The sequence below is a fragment of the Lissotriton vulgaris genome, chromosome 12 (assembly GCF_964263255.1).
Source record: "Lissotriton vulgaris chromosome 12, aLisVul1.2, whole genome shotgun sequence".
NCBI lineage: Eukaryota > Metazoa > Chordata > Amphibia > Caudata > Salamandridae > Lissotriton > Lissotriton vulgaris.
The window spans coordinates 604,422,097-604,442,595 of NC_141700.1; the positions used below are offsets into that span (position 1 = coordinate 604,422,097).

Genomic DNA, 20,499 nt, shown 5'->3' on the forward strand with positions numbered 1-20,499 from the left:
ACTGTATTTAAAAAGTTGGATATGTACTTTTAACTTGTACATATCTGGTAGTGAAAAACTTAAAATGTACTATTGTAAAGTCTCCCATTGGATAACATTGGGTTACCACTACCTGCGCTTGGTTGTAAGTGGACAACACTACCAATAAAAAAGTTCATCCTTTCGGGGTCAAAGGGTAATATCAGATATTTAGCCGTGGGTAACATTGCACTTGGGCAGAAACATCTTTTATGTCTTTCCTTATCCAAGTGATTAGCTGATGAAGAGAATTCGCTGGGAACAATGCCTAGCACACATACAGAATGCAGTGTCCTTATTACACAGTTTAGGGTTAATAGTCCATGCCAAGAAATAGAATCTCTTGCCACAGCAGACTCAACCCTTACTAGGGGCTGCTAAATTCTGTCATGCAGAATGCCTGCCCTAACCAAGAGAGGGAAATGGCATTCCAAAAGCTACTGACACCACGTCTGTACAGTAAGGGCGGTGGCATAATTGTTGGAGAAGATGGCTTCATGCATAGTAATAGCACCTCATACAAAATTGTCCGTGTTCACTGCAAGAGTGTTTAGTGGGGCAATTGTTGTAAGCGCAGGTTCAAGATCTAGTTTTGGTAGGGTGCTGGACAACGTGCAATCCTGAGATGAAACAGCAGATGTTTGAAGCTGGGAAGGCCTTTTCTAGACCCTCAACTGTAAGTAACCATCGCCACTGACTCCTTATTCATGGGGTGGGGAGCACAAACAGGTTTATCAAATCAATTACCTGACAATCCAGCTGCCAGTGAGGCATTCTGCTGTCATTCAAGGCAAAGCAGCTCTAATAAAGACTTTTCCTCGAGCTGCTCACACCCGCATCCACAGTCCATGGGTGGTGCTCTGTGCATGAAGTGTTTTTTTTGTGTTTTGTTTTGTGCTCATTTTCAACCTTCTAACGAAACCAACCCTAGGTTGTCAAACTTCATGTGCTGGCTAAAGGGAAAAAGGGGGGGGGGGGCAAGGTACAGGCTCCCAGACACACGCCCTTGGATTTTACTGGGAAGCCTCTTCCTTGTGCATGAAGTGGTTGTGGATATTTGCCAATGCTATTGCTGGACTCCATCAAATACCATACATTGTGAGTTAAGAGACTGGTAGTGATGCTGCTTATTCCAGTGTCTCCATCAAGGGGGAGGTAAACCTTGGTACTCATTGCTTCTAGAAATGTCACTGCGTTGTTATTGTTATCTGAGGTTTGTATAGCGCCAAATCACCGTCCGGTTTCTAGGCGCTTCTGACAGATGCAGTAACAACAATTAAATGAGTGAGCAGAAGGTACAGATGTAACAACCCTGCTCAAATGGAACAGAAAGCTTCCTTAAACAAAAGCGTTTTCAATGACTTCCTGAAGTGGAGAAGATTAGTTTCTTTGCGGAGGGGCTCTGGTAATTTGTTCCACATCTGTGGGACTTGGACAGAAAAGGATCCCCCTCCCTTAGTTGCCATTTTGAAACGCGGACAGGACAACAGTTGGGAGTTTGAAGACCTCAACGCTTGATTGGGATTATAGACCTCAAGCCGTTCTTTTATATAGGCAGGCGCATGCCTGTAGATTGCCTTATGGGCGATGCATAAACTTTTAAATTCCACCCTTTGCTTTATGGGGAGCCAGTGTAGCCTGTGCAGTAATGGGGAAGCATGGATCTGTCTGGGTGATCTAAAAATTAATCGCGCTGCATCGTTCAAAATAACCTGCAGGCGGTTGATCAAATGTTTTGGCAAGCCTAAATAGAGTGCGTTCCCATAATCAATCCTTGAGATTATTGTTGCCGAGACAATAGTTTGGAGCATATTTATGGAGAGATGGGGAACTAGCTTGCGCAGCTGCCTAATTAAATTGGTGCAGGTTCCGACAACAGAAGATACTTGGCTAGCCATTGTCAGCTCATGGACTGCATCATAATGAAAAGATACAGCTTAGACCCGATCTCCTGACTCCCCTTCAACTCTGACATCCAGATCTCAGGCAGCTCAATCCAGCAGTTTGGCACCTGAGGTTTTAGAGTTTGGTTACATTAAACTCCCAAAGGAGTGCATACCTACCCCACTTGTGTAAGCCCTCAACCCGTGTATGCAACACATGCAATGCAGCCAAGTGAAAAGTATTTGTTCGCTGCGGTTTGGGGCCATTTATTGGATTTGTAGAAAGCAGGATAGGGTTATACTTGTTTGTGTACATTTAGCTGCATCGGCACCTTACGTGCAGAATATAGACTTTTTTTCTTTTTAAAATACCTGTGGTCTGTGCCTTTTATAGAGGGCATTAAAATACCAATTCCTCCCATGGTGCCTCCAGTGCAAGCCTGGAATCTGAATATAGTTCTTAGACTAATGGGTGTCCTTTTTAACCTTTACACTCTTTTGTCTTCTGAACTTGGCTTGATCAGCCTATTTTTTTAATTGATTTTAGTATGATTACAAACAACAACACAAAGTGCAGTACACTACAGGAGGTCCTTAATTAACTGCTGGTTCGGACCGCACGCACTTCGTGTGTGGTTGGAGACAGAATAGCTGATCGGATCTCAGCGCTGAATAGGTTGCCAACCTCACTGTGACGAAGACACGAGTTTCGACGGCCGGTTTGCCACACCATGCTACAATGAGCGCCAGCATTAATAATTGGAGGAACCAATTCCTGACTTGACTGACATGAAATAGCACCCGCATACACGGAGGGTGACTCAACCACCTACCCCCAGGTTGCCCATCACCCCTGTCCTGAAGAAGATCCGCATGGCCGAGGCCCCAAGATTCCCTTGTGCCTTAAGACTGATCGAAACGTCAACGCCCATGATTAAGCCTAGACTTCCTTATGTTACCCATATCGTGCAAAATTGGCATTTAATCCTATATTCGTAAATACAACCTTATTTACGTTTGTATCTTATATGAAGCTAGGTTGCATATGACGGTGATTGACAACAGCTCATATTGGAATATAAAGTTCCTTTGCTTCTATGCCACTTAAATTTTCCTTCTCCTGCACTGACTCACACTGAGCACCTCTTCCTTATGCACGTTCCCCCCTGGAGTAACCTCTTTCCCTTTTTAGAATGAACTTTTACTATACTTGATAATTCACCTGAAACTGAATACATTAAATCATATGGTGAATACAAATAACTGTTTGGTTTGTTGCTGTCTGACTTTACATTTGATGTTGAAACTATTGACATAAGCTTAATGAGTTTATTTGAAATAATGTTGCTTTAAACTCTATTTTACTTTGACAAATGATCATGTATTAATGTTCTTTTCCCCTTCAACTCTGACATCCAGATCTTAGGCAGCTCAATCCAGCAGTTTGGCACCTGAGGTTTTAGAGTTTGGTTACATTAAACTCCCAAAAGAATGTATACCTACCCCACTTGTGTAAGCCCGCAACCCGTGCATGCAACACATGCAATGCAGCCAAGTGAAAAGCATTTGTTTGCTGCGGTTTGGGGCCATTTATTGGATTTGTAGAAAGCAGGAGAGGGTTATACTTCTGTTTGTTTACATTTAGCTGCATCGACACCTTACGTGCAGAATATAGATTTTTTTTTCTTTTTAAAATACCTGTGGTCTGTGCCTTTTATAGTGGGCATTAAAATACCAATTCCGCCCATGGTGCCTCCAGTGCCAGCCTGGAATCTAAATATAGTTTTTAGACTAATGGGTGTCCTTTTTAACCTTTACACTCTTTTGTCGTCTGAACTTGGCTTGATAAGCCTTTCTTTTTTTTAAATGTTTCAATTGATTTTAGTAGGATTACAACCAACATCACAAAGTGCAGTACACTACACGAGGGCGAACCGTCCATTCTAACAGACATCGAGATACGGCGGTCCAGCGGGCCGAGACAGGGATGTATAACATCATGAGGAGAATGTCATAAACACAGTAACTCCGTACACATATTTCCCCAAATCACTGTCGTCCATACAAAGTTTGCAATGATATATGCCGTAGTCAATTTCTCAGTGACAACATGCTAATTTAACAATACAATTACATCACAGATCCACAGCAGCTTCAAAGCGCAGGCACTCCGCCACAGGGACCAGTAGTCATGAGCTCCCAGTAGCCCCCCAGCTACTCCCTGCAGTATGTCACATCCCAAACCCATTCCTTTACTGTTGGGGGGGGGAGGGGGCAGCTTCGCAATGCAAGACCACCTGTCTTTTTGCTAATAATAACATTGCTGGCGGCTTCCTTGACTTTGGCGGCACACTTAAAATGACACCTAGCAGTGCCACCATCCGAGTGGAAGGGAGCTCCTGCCTATTGACAGCCAGTAATTTGCTATGGGCCTACATTGCCAGGCTAAATGGAGAAAGGTGGCTTGGGAGGATCTGCACTGCCAGCAGTTGGAATCAGAGTGCAAACCTGTTCTTTGCAGTTGTGTTGGGGTGCGGTATAACCAGTGGAGATACTTGAAATGGATGAGCCTGAGGCGGTAATTAGGGGACAGTCGCTCTAGCTGCCTGCATCCAAAGCTCCATTGCTCATCCGTGATGCTGTCCCCAAGGTCCATCTCTCAAGCCCCACAGGATGGTGGGACAACACCGGAGAGTCCCGTTGTGTTATGTTGTAGATCCGGGAGGTGAGTTTACGACCTGACTCCAGGCTCAATATGTTTTCAAGTGCTGGCAGTGTAGGGGGCGGGTGAGGGAATGTCTTAAATTTGATCTTACAAGCGGCTCGTACCCGATAGTAAAGTAACATGTCAAGTGCAGTGGGTGGGGTAGGACCACACATTTGTTGTATCGTTAAAAAGCTATTGTTTGGGTACAGATCTCCAAGATGAAGGTTGTGATCCTGCGCATGTTCCTGTGCCCTGGCATCCAGCAGTGGAGGTAGCAGTGAATTATTAAGCAGTGGCATAGATGGTGAGTAGCATATTGCCATGTGTGCCCTTTTGCAGAGGCCCCCCACGCCCACCGCAGGGATTCAACCATGTCCACTTCATCACGTGGATGTTTGTATGTGTGGTAAAGTACTGTACTCCGGGGAAGAGGCGCCACTCTATCGGTCTCTATCGCCACATGTGGCTGAAAAGGTGTAGGATGAGCCCAAAAATTGCGCCTGAGCGCTGTACGCGTATAGTGTGAAATTCGGGACTGCCATCCCACCCTGCGCCTGAGGCAGTGTTAATACCTCCCAAGATATTCTGGATTGTTTCCCAACCCCGACCAGTTACATCATAAGTGAGCTTATGCGTTTGAGAAAGTGCATTGTGAGAGGGATAGGAATAATTTGGGCAGGACAATCATTTTTGCCACTGCTATGCAGCCCGCCTACGAGAGAGGGAGAGATTTTCATCCCTTCACTCTGTCCTCTGTCCAATCCACCACTCTACAGTGGTTTGCCGACCATATCTCCTGCATGCTGCTGCTAATCCATAGCCCTAAATAACGTGTTGGGCCAGTGACCCAAGCTATCAGATAGTCTGTGTCAAATTGCTGAGTTCCAGATACTAGTGGAACAATAACGGATTTACTCCTGTTTACCACTACGCCGGACAGTCCCCCAAATCTAACGAGTTCCCTTGTCTTCGGACCAAAATTCTCTTTGGAATCTGTTATATATTTTGTGATATTGTCTGCATACATTGACAGTGAGTCCTCTGGTTGTGAACCCTGTCCCTCTTAGTGTGGTGCTCGTGTATGCGGGCGGCTAGGGGCTCTGTTGCTATTGCGAACAGCGATAGGGGGCAGCCTTGTCTACTACCCCGTGTGATGGTGATAGGATCAGAGACCAATCCATTCACTCTCAGGCGTGCTGTGGGGAAGGTGTAGAGCAGTTTGATTTGCCGAATAAAAAGCGGGCTAAGCCCCAGTCTGTGTAGCAGCGGGACCAGGAACCCACACTACAGGTAGTCACGGACCCTGGCGCGCGAAGGACGGCAATAGGGCCTGAAGCGGCCACCGGAGCAGCGGCGCATTGGCCCGGAGAGTGTGGGGCGGAGCGGGGGCCCCCGGCGAGACGTAGACGGCAGGGAGGATTGGAGCCGCCGCCGAGCGAACACCGCATTTGCCTGGCGGGGGCCCCTGCTGACATCGAGGGCCGTCTGCTGATCCGGATGCCGGTTGCCCCCGGAGTGCAGTGGACGCCTGCCTCCCCTGGTTGTTGGAGGTGCGGGGAGGCGCTGTGGGCGCTGGCGCACCACGGGACGATCTGGCGCCGAGTGTTAAGTGCCTATGGGCCCTGCGAGGGGCCGAAGGAGATCCTACACGGCGGACCCTGCGAACCGGGGGCTGGAGCTGCTTGGGGGTTCTCCCCGGGCCCCTGAATCCATTGCTGCCCCTGCTCTGGACTGCGGTGCAGGCCTGGAATGGAGTCGCTGCTTGAGATCAGGCGAGTGGCGACTGCGGGTAAGGACTCTGGCCTGTGAATTCCCTCCCGGTTGTGCTTGTGGCGGAGCTGCTGGTCTCGAGTGGGGCTGAGGTGGTGAGTGAACTGTCTACCTGTGGCTCCCGTCCCTGTGTGTTGGGGTCTGTGGCTCGTACAGTTCCCTGAAGGATCCTGTGGTTCCCCTCCCTGAACTGCGCAGGACCCTTGCCGACTTGAGACTTGCTGGGGGGGCGCTGTTGGAAAGGATACCTCAGAGGGCTTCATTGGGCAGCTATGATGCGGAAAGACAGGACGGCCCGATCCTCGCAGCCCAACACCATCACCCAGTACACAACCCCACGCCTCCCGTCGCAACGTATCGCCTGCCAGACCGGAGGACGAGGAGCGGGTGTCCAGTGGCTCCTCCGAGCCCTCCAGGGCGGAACTGTTGAAGGCCATACAGGATTCCCACACCGCCCTTGAACGGCAGATTGAGACAGTGTCCATCGGCGTTAATCTGCTGAGGGCGGACCTCCGCAAGGTCACCAATAAAGTAACTAAGGCAGAGGGGAACATAGCTCAGCTACAGGAGGAGGTGGCTTCCCTTAAGCAGGCGGTGACACAGCTCTCAGCCACCACGTGGGAACTAGAGCGAAGGGCAGAGGATGCTGAAGGGCGGGCGCACCGCAGCAACATCCGAGTCCTGGGCATTCTGGAACGGGCGGAGAAGGGAAATACGGAACGCTTTCTGGAACGATGGATCTGCACCATGCTCTGCCCGACAGGGCTATTAGAGGTCTTTGTGATCGAACGTGCCCATAGAGCGCTGATCTCACCTCCACGGCCTGGTGCCCCGCTGCGAGCCCTCATCGCAAATTTTTTAAATTAACGCGTCAGAGACTGTATCCCAAGGGCGGCAAGGGAAACGGCGGACCTCGCGTTCGAAAATTCTAAGGTCTCTGTCTATAGGGACTATACCCGCCAGGTCCAGGAACAGTGCAAATCCTTTTTGGTGGTTAAGCAAAAGTTACGGGACCGAAGGGTATTGTTGAACAGGATACCTCCTATTATAATCCATTTAAGGATATGAGGAAGAGGGTGACATGCAAGAAGATGAGTGAGAGAGCCATGACCATAACCAGGAGTAGGAGCGTTTCCTCCTACTGAAGGAGGGCAACAAGACCTTTGCACGGCCAGGGTTTCCTCTGCACAGCATTGCCTGTTTTCAGGCACTGGTAGAAAGGCAGCTAAAAAGCTCAATCTACCTATGGCATCAATACAGCAGTAATGCTTTCTCTCACTGTAATGAACAACCCCATTAGATAATACATTCAAAAAAGGTACCAGACTTTTGTGCAGTCAGAACACCTTAAGATAATGCAAACGCTGGTGACAGTGCAGGCAGGTTGCCCTGCCTAGAGAATAAATAGATTGCCTTTGATTATGCAGCAGGGTGTTTGACAAGTCATCACTATCCTTAGAACTTGGTTCTGTATCCCAGATTTTCTTGAAAGTGCCCGGTGCCATTAGCTGCATCTCTGAGTACAGGGCCATCAATGGCTCATCAAAGCTCCATCAAAAGAAGAGACAAATACATTTACATCCACATGCGTCCTCCAGTTCTGTGGATGGGTCTGATATTGAAAATCAGAAAATACTCAGTCGACCAAGTGACGAGACTTCAGTTCCTGTGAGCTATCCTGGACACACTTCTTTTCAAAAGAAAGGCTATTTGAACTACAGATAATGGCAAACATTTTGCTCCAAGCGACCAATCACGGTTCAATTATACAAGTCTTTTCTGTGCTTGATGCCATCCTGCATAGGGGTTGATACATTTTTGCAAGTTCAGGATGAGACGCATACAGCAGGAACTGGACATCTAATGTAAGCCGATAGCTGGGCTCATGAGACGACAGTCCAGTTTACAAGATGGCTTAAACAGGCATTGCTGTGTGGTAGGTTTAATTTAAACCTCAGCCCAAGCCTCCCTTTCTAAAAATGCACCAGCAGTATTGTGATGACAATGGATGCTTCACTGGAGGGCTGTGAAACCGACGTCCAGGATCGGTCAACTGAGAGAGGCGTCTGATTAGAGTTAAGGGATAAGCTCCACATCAATATAATGGAGTTCTAGGCCATAAGGGTGGACATGCACTCTTTCCTCCCTAGGTTTTTAAGACCAGCTTTGCGGATCAGAACGTACAACCCAACCGTGACGTATTCTATAACGAAACAAGGAGAACATGGTCCTGTTCTCTTTTAGAAGATGAACAGATGTTGTTGGACTGGGCAATCTCCAACTAGTTAGGCATTGCAGTAGCATATCTCCCAATATAACCAGACAGATGCTGTCAGCCGTGCTCTCCGACTGCCACATATATTTGTACCAGCAAAATCAAGGGGATTCAAGCTTCCACAGATGGGAGTTGGCCCACAATAGACCTGTTTGTCTACTGCAGAACAAAAACAATCTGGTGTTACACCAGCAGGTTCTCGTATCCTGGGTCCAAAGGCAACGCCTTTTTGATGACCAAGTCAAACATCTTCGCATATAAATCTCCAACATTTTCCCTAATTTCCATATAATTGAGGAAGGTGAAGGTGGATCACAGTTCTCTGATCCGCATTGCCCAGATGTTTTATCACCAGTACTGGTAGAGTGACCTCCTAGGCTATATGCACAGCCATCGATTTAGCTGAAGATTCACACCAGTGATAACCTTCACTTAAACTCAGCTGTCCATCAGTTCCCTTCCCATGCTCCTGGGGATGTTGGAATCCACCACTGATACTTTTAATGATCCAATTAAGAAAGGGTTGGGAACCTCTGGGTTCTGGGTGGGGGGGGCAAGGGGAGATTACATTCTTTCAAGCAGTATCAACTGCCTTTTCAGAACCACAAGACAGTAAGTCTTTTCAAAGAGGGACCTACAGAGGATATGGACGGGGAAGAAGTAGAAGTGGCCCTGCTAAGGGTTCCTCTGCGATTTAAAAACTCTCGGGGGCCTGAAACAATGCACATCCTGGGACAAGGTGCCAAGCCTCCTCCCCCAGGATGGGCAGGGTTCTCAAATGCAAATCATCAAGGGCTTGACGCATTTGTGAGCTTTCCCAGGCCACTTGCTGCTTTCAACAACTGGTCCCCACTGGTACTGAGCCCCACTTTGGGCGGGAGAACCGGCTGTATAAACAAGTGAGAAAGAGAGGTGTGCTCACTTCTGCTAACTCCACCCCTCAGGTGGGGGAGGCAGGGTGAAGCACAACTTCCAGTCGCCACCATCTTGCAGATTTGAGGACCCAGCCAACCAGGGAAAGACTTAAGCCCTTCTCCCACTGGAGGGTGGCATAATTGTGGGTGTACCTACCCCAGGAAAGGGATCCATTGGTCCAAACCTTTTTACCTACCTGTAACACCACTAAATCTAGTATTTAGGGGCACCTCTGAACCTTGCTTCCTCTGGCAAAAAGAAAAGGACCGAACAGCCGTGCTGAAGGAACAAGAAGACGACACCCACTGACTTGGCCCCAGGCCTACAGACCTATCCCCACCTCGAACCTGCTCCAGCAAAATCCCGGTGTGTCCTGCAGCCAGCAACAGACCCGGAGGACCTGCCTTCCTTCAATCCCAAAGACTCTGTCTCCCGTGAACACCGTATTTGTTCAAACACACTCCAGTTCCGCAAGGGTCCGCGGGTCTGTACCCAACGCACACGGCTCGCATTCGGTCCCACCCAGAAGACCTTTGTCCCAGAGTCTGCAGTGCTTTTGCAAAAAGGAGGCTCCCCATTGAAAGCTACAGGGCTTCCAATGCCAAAACAGCACTCTGCACCCAGCCGCCCCAGTGCCGCGAAGGGTGCATCTTTTGTGCTGGCCTAAACCCCCATTTGCCATGAGCGTAGTTCAGATGCTTTGCTCCCACAACCCAGTGGCCTGCTAGTCCGCAGCCTCCAACCGGAAGCCTCCTATCCCCCATTGGATAACATTGGACCTCAGCACTCTGCACCCGGCCGCCCTAGTACCGCACTAGGGTGCAACAAGAGTGCAACCTTGACCCTGGGGGACCCGAGAACACCAACTACCACCACAAAGTACTTACCTTGGAACAGATAACACTATTTTCCTCTATAGGATAACATTGACTGTTTTTCTATGAAAAGTTTCTAAGTGTGGAGTTGGAAAACCTAAAGAAATTCTTAAAAATTGTATTAACCAACAAAAATGCTTTTACTTACCTGTTTACAGGAAAGGTCCCAGTGTAGTATCCAGGTATACTACACTGTGTAAGAAAAGTAATCTGAAAGTAATGTACTGGTCATTTTACAAAAAAAACCTTTAAAGTATACGTACTGTATTTACGAAGCATTGCATTTCTCAGTAACAATACTGTAAGTCAAAACAAAGTGCATATTGAATTACAACCCAAACTGTAATTAGACTAAGTTGGGGGTGCACAGCTCACAAAGTCCAGGAAACCAAAGTTATATGCAAACAGTCACTTTATTGAATAATTGTTTGGTATTAAAGACCATTCAGATCAAGATAACAGCCAACGCATTTCGCTCCCACATTGGGAGCTTCCTCAGGGCAGAATAAATAACAGAAGATATTGTCTCAATTCCCACGTTTATTGGTCAATATGACTATGTTGATGATTCAGTAGAAAGCAGAAAGATAATACTGTGGCCCGCAATCATCCATGTAATCCTGTGTTGCAGGCTGAGAGTGTCCAGGAGGAGAGATCAATGCCAATTTGTAAGAGAACAATTCAGAAAAGAGAATCCCCAATAGGGTCTGTCATTCAGGTTGGTGGTGTCCAACAAAAAAGATCAAATGCTGCTTTGTAAAAGAACAGTTCAAAAAGGAGTGCCCTATAGAGTCTAGAACAGCTACATCCAACGTAGACCGGACGCCGACTTTTTCAAATTCAGAGAACATATGTCGTGCACGGGTGATGTTAACGGAGTTCCAGCTGTGAAGGGTTTTTTTAAAAAAAAAATTCAGATAGTTAGGGCGCTCTGCCTGAAATTCAACGTTATGGAGTACTAGGTGGTTTGGTAGGTGTGTGGTGCGTAACAGAGCGAACGGAAAAGCCCTTAACCGTTCAGAAGAAAATCAAAGGACTCTCACATTACATAAAAACATCAACGCTCTCGCACACACAACAAGGTGTAAAACTAATAGTTAATGTGTAACACAACAGAACGCATATATAACAAAAGTAGACAGATGCAGATTCTTGGGTGTGTTTCTTTAAGGTGGGTTGTTTAATGAATCCACAACCGTAGGAACGGTCCACAGTCAGTCGACACGTGTTTCGTCGTGTGAGGGTAAGTCACCACGACTCTTCAGGGCTTGTGGCACAACCTGCGTATCGGCAGGTCAAAATCGGACAAAGTTTTTCTTGGGTAGAATGTTCCGTTGTTAGATGTTGTCAATAATTGGCAAAAAGTGTAGCATTCGGCTTCGGTCCTGAGAACATGGGTGTGTTCCTCTGTATATAGTAAACCCACCAGGTAGAGCGGGCGCTCACAATGTTTTGGCTTAATACGTGTATGTATTAAGACGGTACCGGGGGGGATCCACCTCTTGACGTCCGTCCCTCGGAAAACGGCGACCGGGAAACACAAGAGGAGGGATACCACTTATCTGAAGAATTCGTCTGGATCGTAAACGTAACTGGTTTGCTGTGTCAAGAGGTGGATCCCCCCCGGTACCGTCTTAATACATACACGTATTAAGCCAAAACATTGTGAGCGCCCGCTCTACCTGGTGGGTTTACTATATACAGAGGAACACACCCATGTTGGAATCCATGGAGATCGTGATCCTGGGCAACCGCATATATTACATAGCGTCACTCATCATCCAGGGCCTTTTATTCAATTGAGTCATGGCTTGTCGTACCCGTGCAGATCCAACCTGTATTACAACTGTATATTTAGTGCAAAGTTTGTATCACTTACCTGTGCCAAGCTTGCTTAGTTCTAGGAAATAAAATAACTAAAAGAATATTTTTATATCAAAAACAATTGGTCTGAAGTTCAGTCTTTGAGTGTGTTAATTCATTTGCTGAATGAGTGTCTACAACAAATGCTCAACACGGTCTTCCAATACTGCCTTACTGCTTGACCACACTACCACAAATAGAGAGTGAGGTGCTATCTAATTTACCTCTGCCTACCTTTTGGGTTCCACTGGATTATGTGCACACTATACTTCACTTTGGTACAGTATATTCATAGCCAGCTTCCTACACTCACCAATGGCCTTATTCGGATAAGAATTTAGTTTGGGATCAGATCAGATGAAAGTTTCGTAATGTAGTTATTCTTTGGAGTTGGTAAGGAAAGCAGCTATCATAGCTGATTGGCATGTATATTCAAATGTTTTGCAAATTATAACTTTGAAACCACAATTGCTTTGGACTCGTAGCTTATATCACTTTGTCAAACATTTCAACAGATTGGTGTTTTTTTTATAGTTTTCTTTTTATCCTCATTAACCTTTTCGCCACCCTTTCTGTAAACGATACCGCCCTTGGGCTTTTTATCTCGTATACCAGCTCTAGAGACAAAGGCTTGTGCAGTGCTTCTACGAGTGAAAGGACTCTTATATGGACCGACAGAAATTAAAGAGCCTACTTCTTAGGGCACCGCTACCTTATCTGCTTGTTTCCTAAGTGAGAGGGGAAACGCCGGTGAGATATGCCAAGGCCTTAATCATTGGATTATTATTGTTTAGTTAGTCTACTCCCAGCCTAGTTTTTCCTCCCTCACCCAAAATATAGCAAAAAAGGTAACCAAAATGTACGCATTTTCTTTGTCTGATCCAAGGTATCCAGCTTAGCAATTTATCTCATGGCTCGTAACCAATCCAAAATAGTGGGAGATACTGGAGAAACCCATAATTTGCAGATCTCCCTCCGGGCCAGCAAAGCACCATAAAAAAACAGTTTAGCTTTGTCATCAATGGCCTTACTTTGCAAATCGTATCTTCCAGTTATAATAAATTCAGGGCTTACCTCGATCCTCTGGTCGAAGACTTGTGACAAGCAGTTACTTACGGCCTCCCAAAACTCTGATGTTCGGACAGTCCACAAACATATGCATGTCATCCTCATTGGGGCTTTTACATTTGGGGCATTCCACCACTCCGCCAGCCTTAAATTTTGAAAGTCTGCGAGGAGACCAGTATGCCCTGTGAATTGTAAACAAATGGTTCCGCCTTAAGTTTGCAGATTTAACTATTTTTTATAACATAGCCATAGTTACTTGCCATTGATTCTCCGTAGCGGTGTCCGGCAAGCAATCACCCCACAGGACCTCAGGAAGTAGAAATGGGCCATCTTCCTTCTCGAGCATCGACCAGTACCAAAGGGCAACTTCTTTTTTATAGGAGTGAGTTGAAAAGAGTTTTTCTTCAAGCTCATTCTGGACTCCAATGACATTATCCACTTTACTTGCCCAACTGTAAATTGTTAAATATTTAAATTTTGAAAAACTCCGACCCCAGATCGCCTCGCCTTGCCCCCAGGCAATCCGCTTTCCATCTGGGAATAAATCACCCCAGCGCTCAAGACCCACCGGTCTCAGAGAAGTAACCAATGCATCCTTCGACCAGAGAGGTGACCCTGGGGCATCCCATAATGGGGCCATATGGCCATAGGAAGGAATTTTTAATACCCTCCTGATCTTAAACCAGAGCTCCGCCGCGTCACGCAAAGTCTTGAGCCTAACTTTCTTAAAAAACCTTGGATCGGCAAACTTGCACAAAAAACCGTGCTCATTATAATTGCAGCTCTTAAGAATTGCAGCAAACATTTTTCCAATAGATGAAACAGTCGGAGTGTCCAACAACATTCTAAATTTTTTTAACTGAAAGGCCCACGAATATATCTGTAAGTCAGCGACCGCCAGTCCCCCCTTAACAAGCTTTCTTCTTAACTTTTTCCAGGACAAACAGGATCCTTTCGAGGCCCATATAAAAGAGCTGATCTCACTCTGTAACCTCTTAAACCAATCTTTTTTAAATGCCAGGGGAACAGGAGAACTGTTTCAAACATAGAAGTTAATTTTGGCAGAATCACCATCTTTACCAGATTCGTACGGCCATACAAGGTGAGTGGTAAATGTACCCATCCTCGCAAAGTAGCAACTATTTCTCTTTTTATCTTTTTGTAAGCTCTCCAATATTGTGTGTAATCCTTACCCCCAAGTATCTCATCTCAGCTTTACATATTACCCCTTCTGTATCTAGATTCCAGGACATGATCTCGGTCTTATCTTCATTTATCTCATAACCTGAGACAAGTCCAAAATCTTTGGTTAATTCTAACAAACCTTGCATTGATTGCTGCAAATTAGGGGTGTAAATAATTGTCATCTGCATATAGACCTATTTTCTTAGACCACCCCTCCACAACAAAAGGGGGGGATATTTTTTGCATTCCTAATCCTGCAAGCAAGGGGTTCTATATACATATCAAACAATAGGGGAGACAAGGGGCACCCCTGCCGTGTCCCACGCATCACCTTAATGGACTGAGTTAAAATCCCGTTAATCAGTACCTTAGTGGTGGGTGAATGGTATAAGGATAACAAAGAATTGATTGGTAAAGCATGTCCCTAAATTAAGATGTCCCAAAAGGGCCTTTAGAAAGGACCAATATACTCGGTCAAAAGCCTTGGCGGCATCAAGTGCTATTACCGCCAAGGGGAGTTTATAAACCGAGGCCATATCCATTGCGTCTATTAATAAAAAAGTAAGCTCCTTTAAAAATCTGCCCTTAATAAACCCCTTTTGGTCATCGTGTACTAATTTTGAAATAACCAAACTTAACCTGTCAGCCATAATTTTTGCAAAAAGTTTGTAATCGCAATTTAGTAGCGATATTGGCCTATAAGAGTCCAAATATTTAGGTGATTTTCCTCGTTTTGGGATTAAAACAATAGTCGCCTCATTCCATGAATCGGGCAATGCAGCCTTCCCCTGAAAAATACTATTGAATAGTTGGAGCATTGTAGGAGCAATATTACCCATCAAAGTTTTATACACCTCAGCCGGAAGGCCATCCTGCCCAGGAGCCTTACCTCTCTCTCCCGACTTTATAGACCTTTCCACTTCCAGAAGAGTTATTTCGCCATTTAAAACCTGCTTAAACTCATCTGGAAGTGGATCCACAAGCTGTTACCAGCCCCTGACTGCTAAGGATTCAGGATTTAGATCTTCCCTGTAGACTTTCGAAAAATAATCAAAAAAAGCATCTGCTATTACTTTACTATCTGTAAAGGTGGTGTCTGACTCTACCAGTTTCACTTCCTTGATGAAATTGCGAACTTGGTCTTTTTTCGCTTTCCATGCAAGGAGTTTACTGCAACCCTCGCCATAGCTAAAATGGGCCAATTGACTAGCTTCCCACTTTTCTTTAATTCTGTGAGTTAAGACTGCCGTAAGATCTGATTTCAACTCTGCCAAATCGTGTAGGGCATGCTCCCCTATTGTAGATTTGCCAGTGCTTATGATCTTAGCTTCACTCAAGCGAATTTTTCTTTCCAGCTCCAACACTTTACTATGATAAGATCTCTGCTTTTTTGCTCCCACGGCTCCCAATCTACCTCTCAAAAAAGCCTTGCAGGTTTCCCAAACTATCTCAATCTTTGTCGTGCCCAAATTTTTCCCCAAAAAAACCTTTAACTCTTCATTTACAGTTTTTAAGCTTTCCTGATCCAGAAGGACTGTTCGATCTAACCTCCAGGTTGAATCCGATCCGCTCATCTTTAACTTCATAGTCAGTGTGATAGCTGAGTGGTCTGAAATATGAACACCTACGTGTCCCACCGTCTTCACATAATCTTTTAGTCTAGAGTCAAGCAGAAAATAATCTATTCGGGATCTATGCTTATATTTTTTATTATGATTTGTATAGCCTAGCCGCTGACCTGACTTTACCCTCCAGAAATCACACAACCCGTACTGAGTCATCAACAGCATAACTCTATTGGACATTTTAAAGTTTATCAGCCCACTCGATTTTTCTGACCGATCTAAATTATTATCCATTACAGTGTTGAAATCTCCTGCCATGATAATTTTCCCCACAAGACCTAATAACTCACTAGCTAGAGCATCTAAGGGCCCATCATCATCCTGATTAGGACCATAGTACCCGATAATAATTAATGGTTCCCCTGCCACCTTTACTTTCAAAATCAACCATCTCCCTTTCACATCTGCCACTGTAGATTCCACACGAAGATTTACTCCTTGCCTAACCAAAACTGCCACCCCTTACGTAACTATAGTTTGAGGCATATAAAACGAATGATCAACCCACCTTTGGGCTGGAAAAATTTTCTTACTCTCAGTTGCAGTTAGATGCGTCTCTTGTAAAATAATAATCTGGGCCAATGAATCCTCTAAATACTTCAGTATTATCCGTCTCCTGGACTTTACGCGTAGGCCGTTAAAATTCAACGACAAAAATTTCAATTATGTTGCACTAGCCCCACTCATCGGACTCAAAACAGAATACTCCAAACACCCTGGTGACAAATACGCTCCTGAGGAATTGTTTTGTTGTTTTCTCCTTAGGGTGCCTACAGTGGTGGTGCTATATAACTAACACGTAATAGTGAATATAATATGTACAAGCTAAGTCTAAGAGCTATGCTTTAAGCTAACTTTATAGGTTTCCAAGCTACAGGGTTACAGACTCGCCTCTTGGGTCATCTCTTGACATTGCTCAATAAATGTGTCCACTTCTTCAACCACTCGGTCCATCTTATTCCGCCACATATCTTTCAAAAATGCCGGAAACTTAAGTTGAACCGTGGCTCCCAAATTCCTAAGATGCTCCATCCTCTTACCTAGCTCCCACTGTCTATTAGCCGAGAGCAGGTGACAAATCAGATCTTACTTTGACGTTTGCACCGTCAACTGAAATACTTTTCTTTTTAAGAGCAGCCAATAAAATGTTCTCTTTCAAATTATACGTAAAAACATTTACTAAAATTTTCCTCGGCTTAGTACGATTCCGATTCAACCTTAAGGGATCACGATGGACGCTTTGTATATCTGAAGAGCTCACCTCTTCATCCTCCTCTAGTTCTAGTTCACACTTAAGAAGGTGTACCACATATTTTTTAATGTCTGATCCCTCTTTCCCTTCAGGTTATTTCAAATTTTTTAAATTGTTGCTTCTTTGCATATTTTCGAGCCTTTACACTCTGTCCTCCTGCACCCTCTCTAAACTTAATTTCCTCAATTTCCTTACGATTGTCCGCCACAAACTCCCGGATCTTCTTAGCCTCAGCCTCTACCAGCTCAGTACGAGAACTTAGCGCATTAAATTTCACCTCTAATATGCTATAAGAAGCGCGAATACTTTCTTGATTCATTTTTGAGATCTCGAACCCCTTATGCATATCCATATCTAGTTTTTTCAAAAGGGCAATTACTGGCAAATCTGGGTTATCTAACTCTATTTCGTTGTCCTCTAAAAAATGTTGTTCAGGAACAAAGATATTAGTACTCGCTACAGCTTCTGCTAATTCTCCTGGAGGATTCAACTGAGCTATATTAGATGTTGCCGAGTCTGCTGATTCTTTCTTTTCGTGCTCCTCTTGTCCTGACCCGTCCATATCTAACGTAAGAGCCTGGTAACGATTGGGACTCAAATGGAATGACCAGTCTTGTAAGCCCTCAGTGCCGGAAACCTGCCCTTTATCCGCCTCAGATTTTGTGCTCTGGCTAGGCTGCACGGGGTTAGGTTTTAATATCAAGGGCTTTGGGACTGTTTTGAAAAACGAATTAAGAGATGGAGTTGTCTTAAGTTTTCGCTCCAAAGTGCTATGTTTCCCTAATTTGCTGCACTGTTTAGAGCAATTCTTTTTCTTTTGCGCCTTTTTTAAATTGAGGTCTTTTGGCTTTTGATCTTTAGCCTTAGGGGGACCAGTATACTTCGCTAGTGCCTTATCACCACCTCCCTTCCCAGCACTTCTCAACATGTAGCCTGAGGCACCTACAGTAACCGCTTCAGCCAAATTGCTTAACTCTACTGGAACCTCTGTAACAGGTGCAGGGACAACAGTACCTTCATAATTTTTGGCATCCGTGAAGTCTCTACCCAGTAGGGCTGTGTCCGCTCCCCTTCCGCGCCCCCCCAACACCTCTGTAGCCAATTCTTGCAGTAGCACGTCGACCTCTCCCCAGCTCGTACGCTGCTCTCCCCCAGCAGCCCGGCTCAGCTCTCCCTGCCGCTACCTCTGACTCCGCCTCCGCCTCTCTCCGGCCCCGAGATCCTTCAGCCTCCTAGGCCGCCATACACAGCCGAGGCTCCGCAACAACACCGCAGCAAACAATGAGGACGGCCGCTCAAACGCTGCCAACACCCGCTCACACCCCGGTAAGCATGGATGCGTGAAATGAAACTGGGCAAAAAGAAACGAAATATGCCGCCTGTGCAAGTAACTCGCACCACCACCGCTCTCTGCACCCACGACCCGTTGCTAGCCGGCCACCATGTTTTCCTCAATCCCTATGTTTTTATAATTGTCACTTTGGTGTAGTATATACATATTTATAACAAACATCTGAAGGAGTATCACCCGATGAGGGAAGTGAAGGCTTTTTCCAGACAAAGAAACACTGTTCCTTTGTTAGTAAACCCCTCACTCACCACCTAGTGGTGACTTGCTTCATCATCGGGGCCCACCCAAGTGGCCTAGCGTCACTTGGGTGTGCTTCAACACCTGGGTTACAGTGGAGCAGGTAGTGAAGTGTGGGGTGCAACAAAACAGTGTAAGTGTTAAAATTGTCCTGGTTAGTACTTCAATATTAACTTTAATAAAAAGGTAACTGGACAAAATTTAAAACGTATGGTGAGATACTGGCAGGGGAGTTACGACCTGTGTATCTCTGCTATGTGTTGGTCGACATGTTTCTACCATAAGGGGTAATCCCCGGTATTCTTCAGGACCAAAACAAGGAAGTGGGAGGTGGGGGTCCCCTAAAAGACGCACCCTGTCCTAAATCCTTGGTCATCCAGATGAAAAACTGTATCTCTGGGAAGTCACTCCTAAGATTTAGGAGGTGAACAAAAAACTGGAGCTAACCGAGCGGCGGAAGGTAGATGTAGGCTACTAGCCTTTCCTCTTCACTACGAACTAGTATGTTGACAGGAGTGAAGCGCCTACCCCCTGCTCGCTGAAGCCCATCTCGAGTATTACTCCAGTTTTTTGTTCACCTCCTAAATCTTAGGAGTGACTTCCCAGAGATACAGTTTTTCATCTGGATGACCAAGGATTTAGGACAGGGTGCGTCTTTTAGGGGACCCACACCTCCCACTTCCTTGTTTTGGTCCTGAAGAATACCGGGGATTACCCCTCATGGTAGAAACATGTCGACCAACACATAGCAGAGATACTCAGGTCGTAACTCCCCTGCCAGTATCTCACCATACGTTTTAAATTTTGTCCAGTTACCTTTTTATTAAAGTTAATATTGAAGTACTAACCAGGACAATTTTAACACTTACACTGTTTTTTTGCACCCCACACTTCACTACCTGCTCCACTGTAACCCAGGTGTTGAAGCACACCCAAGTGACGCTAGGCCACTTGGGTAGGCCCCGATGATGAAGCAAGTCACCACTAGGTGGTGAGTGAGGGGTTTACTAACAAAGGAACAGTGTTTCTTTGTCTGGAAAAAGCCTTCACTTCCCTCATCGGGTGATACTCCTTCAGATGTTTGTTATACATTCTTGATCAGGGGATCAGGAGTATTTCCCGTCCAGCTTCCTAGGACGAAATTCCTTACTCTCTACTTGTTCTAGGTAGTATATACATAGCCAGCTTCCTACACTCACTAATGGCCTTATTTGGATAAGTATTTAGTTTGGGATCAGATCAGATGAAAGTTTTGTAATGTAGTTATTCTTTTGAGTTGGTAAGGAAACAGCTATCATAGCTAATTGGCATGTATATTCAAACTGTTTGCAAATTATAACTTTGAAACCACAATTGCTTTGGACTCGTAGCTTATATCATTTTGTCAAACATTTCAACAGATTGGTGTTGTCTTAATGAAATAATGACAAAAAATGCTTCTGGGCCATTTTCAGATATCCGATATATGGTTGACT

At 45.4% G+C, this 20,499-nt stretch overlaps 1 protein-coding gene across 1 annotated transcript in view; it reads left to right on the forward strand.

Moving 5' to 3' along the window:
- Window positions 1-20,499, forward strand: part of AP1G1 (adaptor related protein complex 1 subunit gamma 1) — a 390,402-nt gene that overhangs the window by 68,285 nt on the left and 301,618 nt on the right. The gene's annotated exons all lie outside the window — the stretch shown is intronic.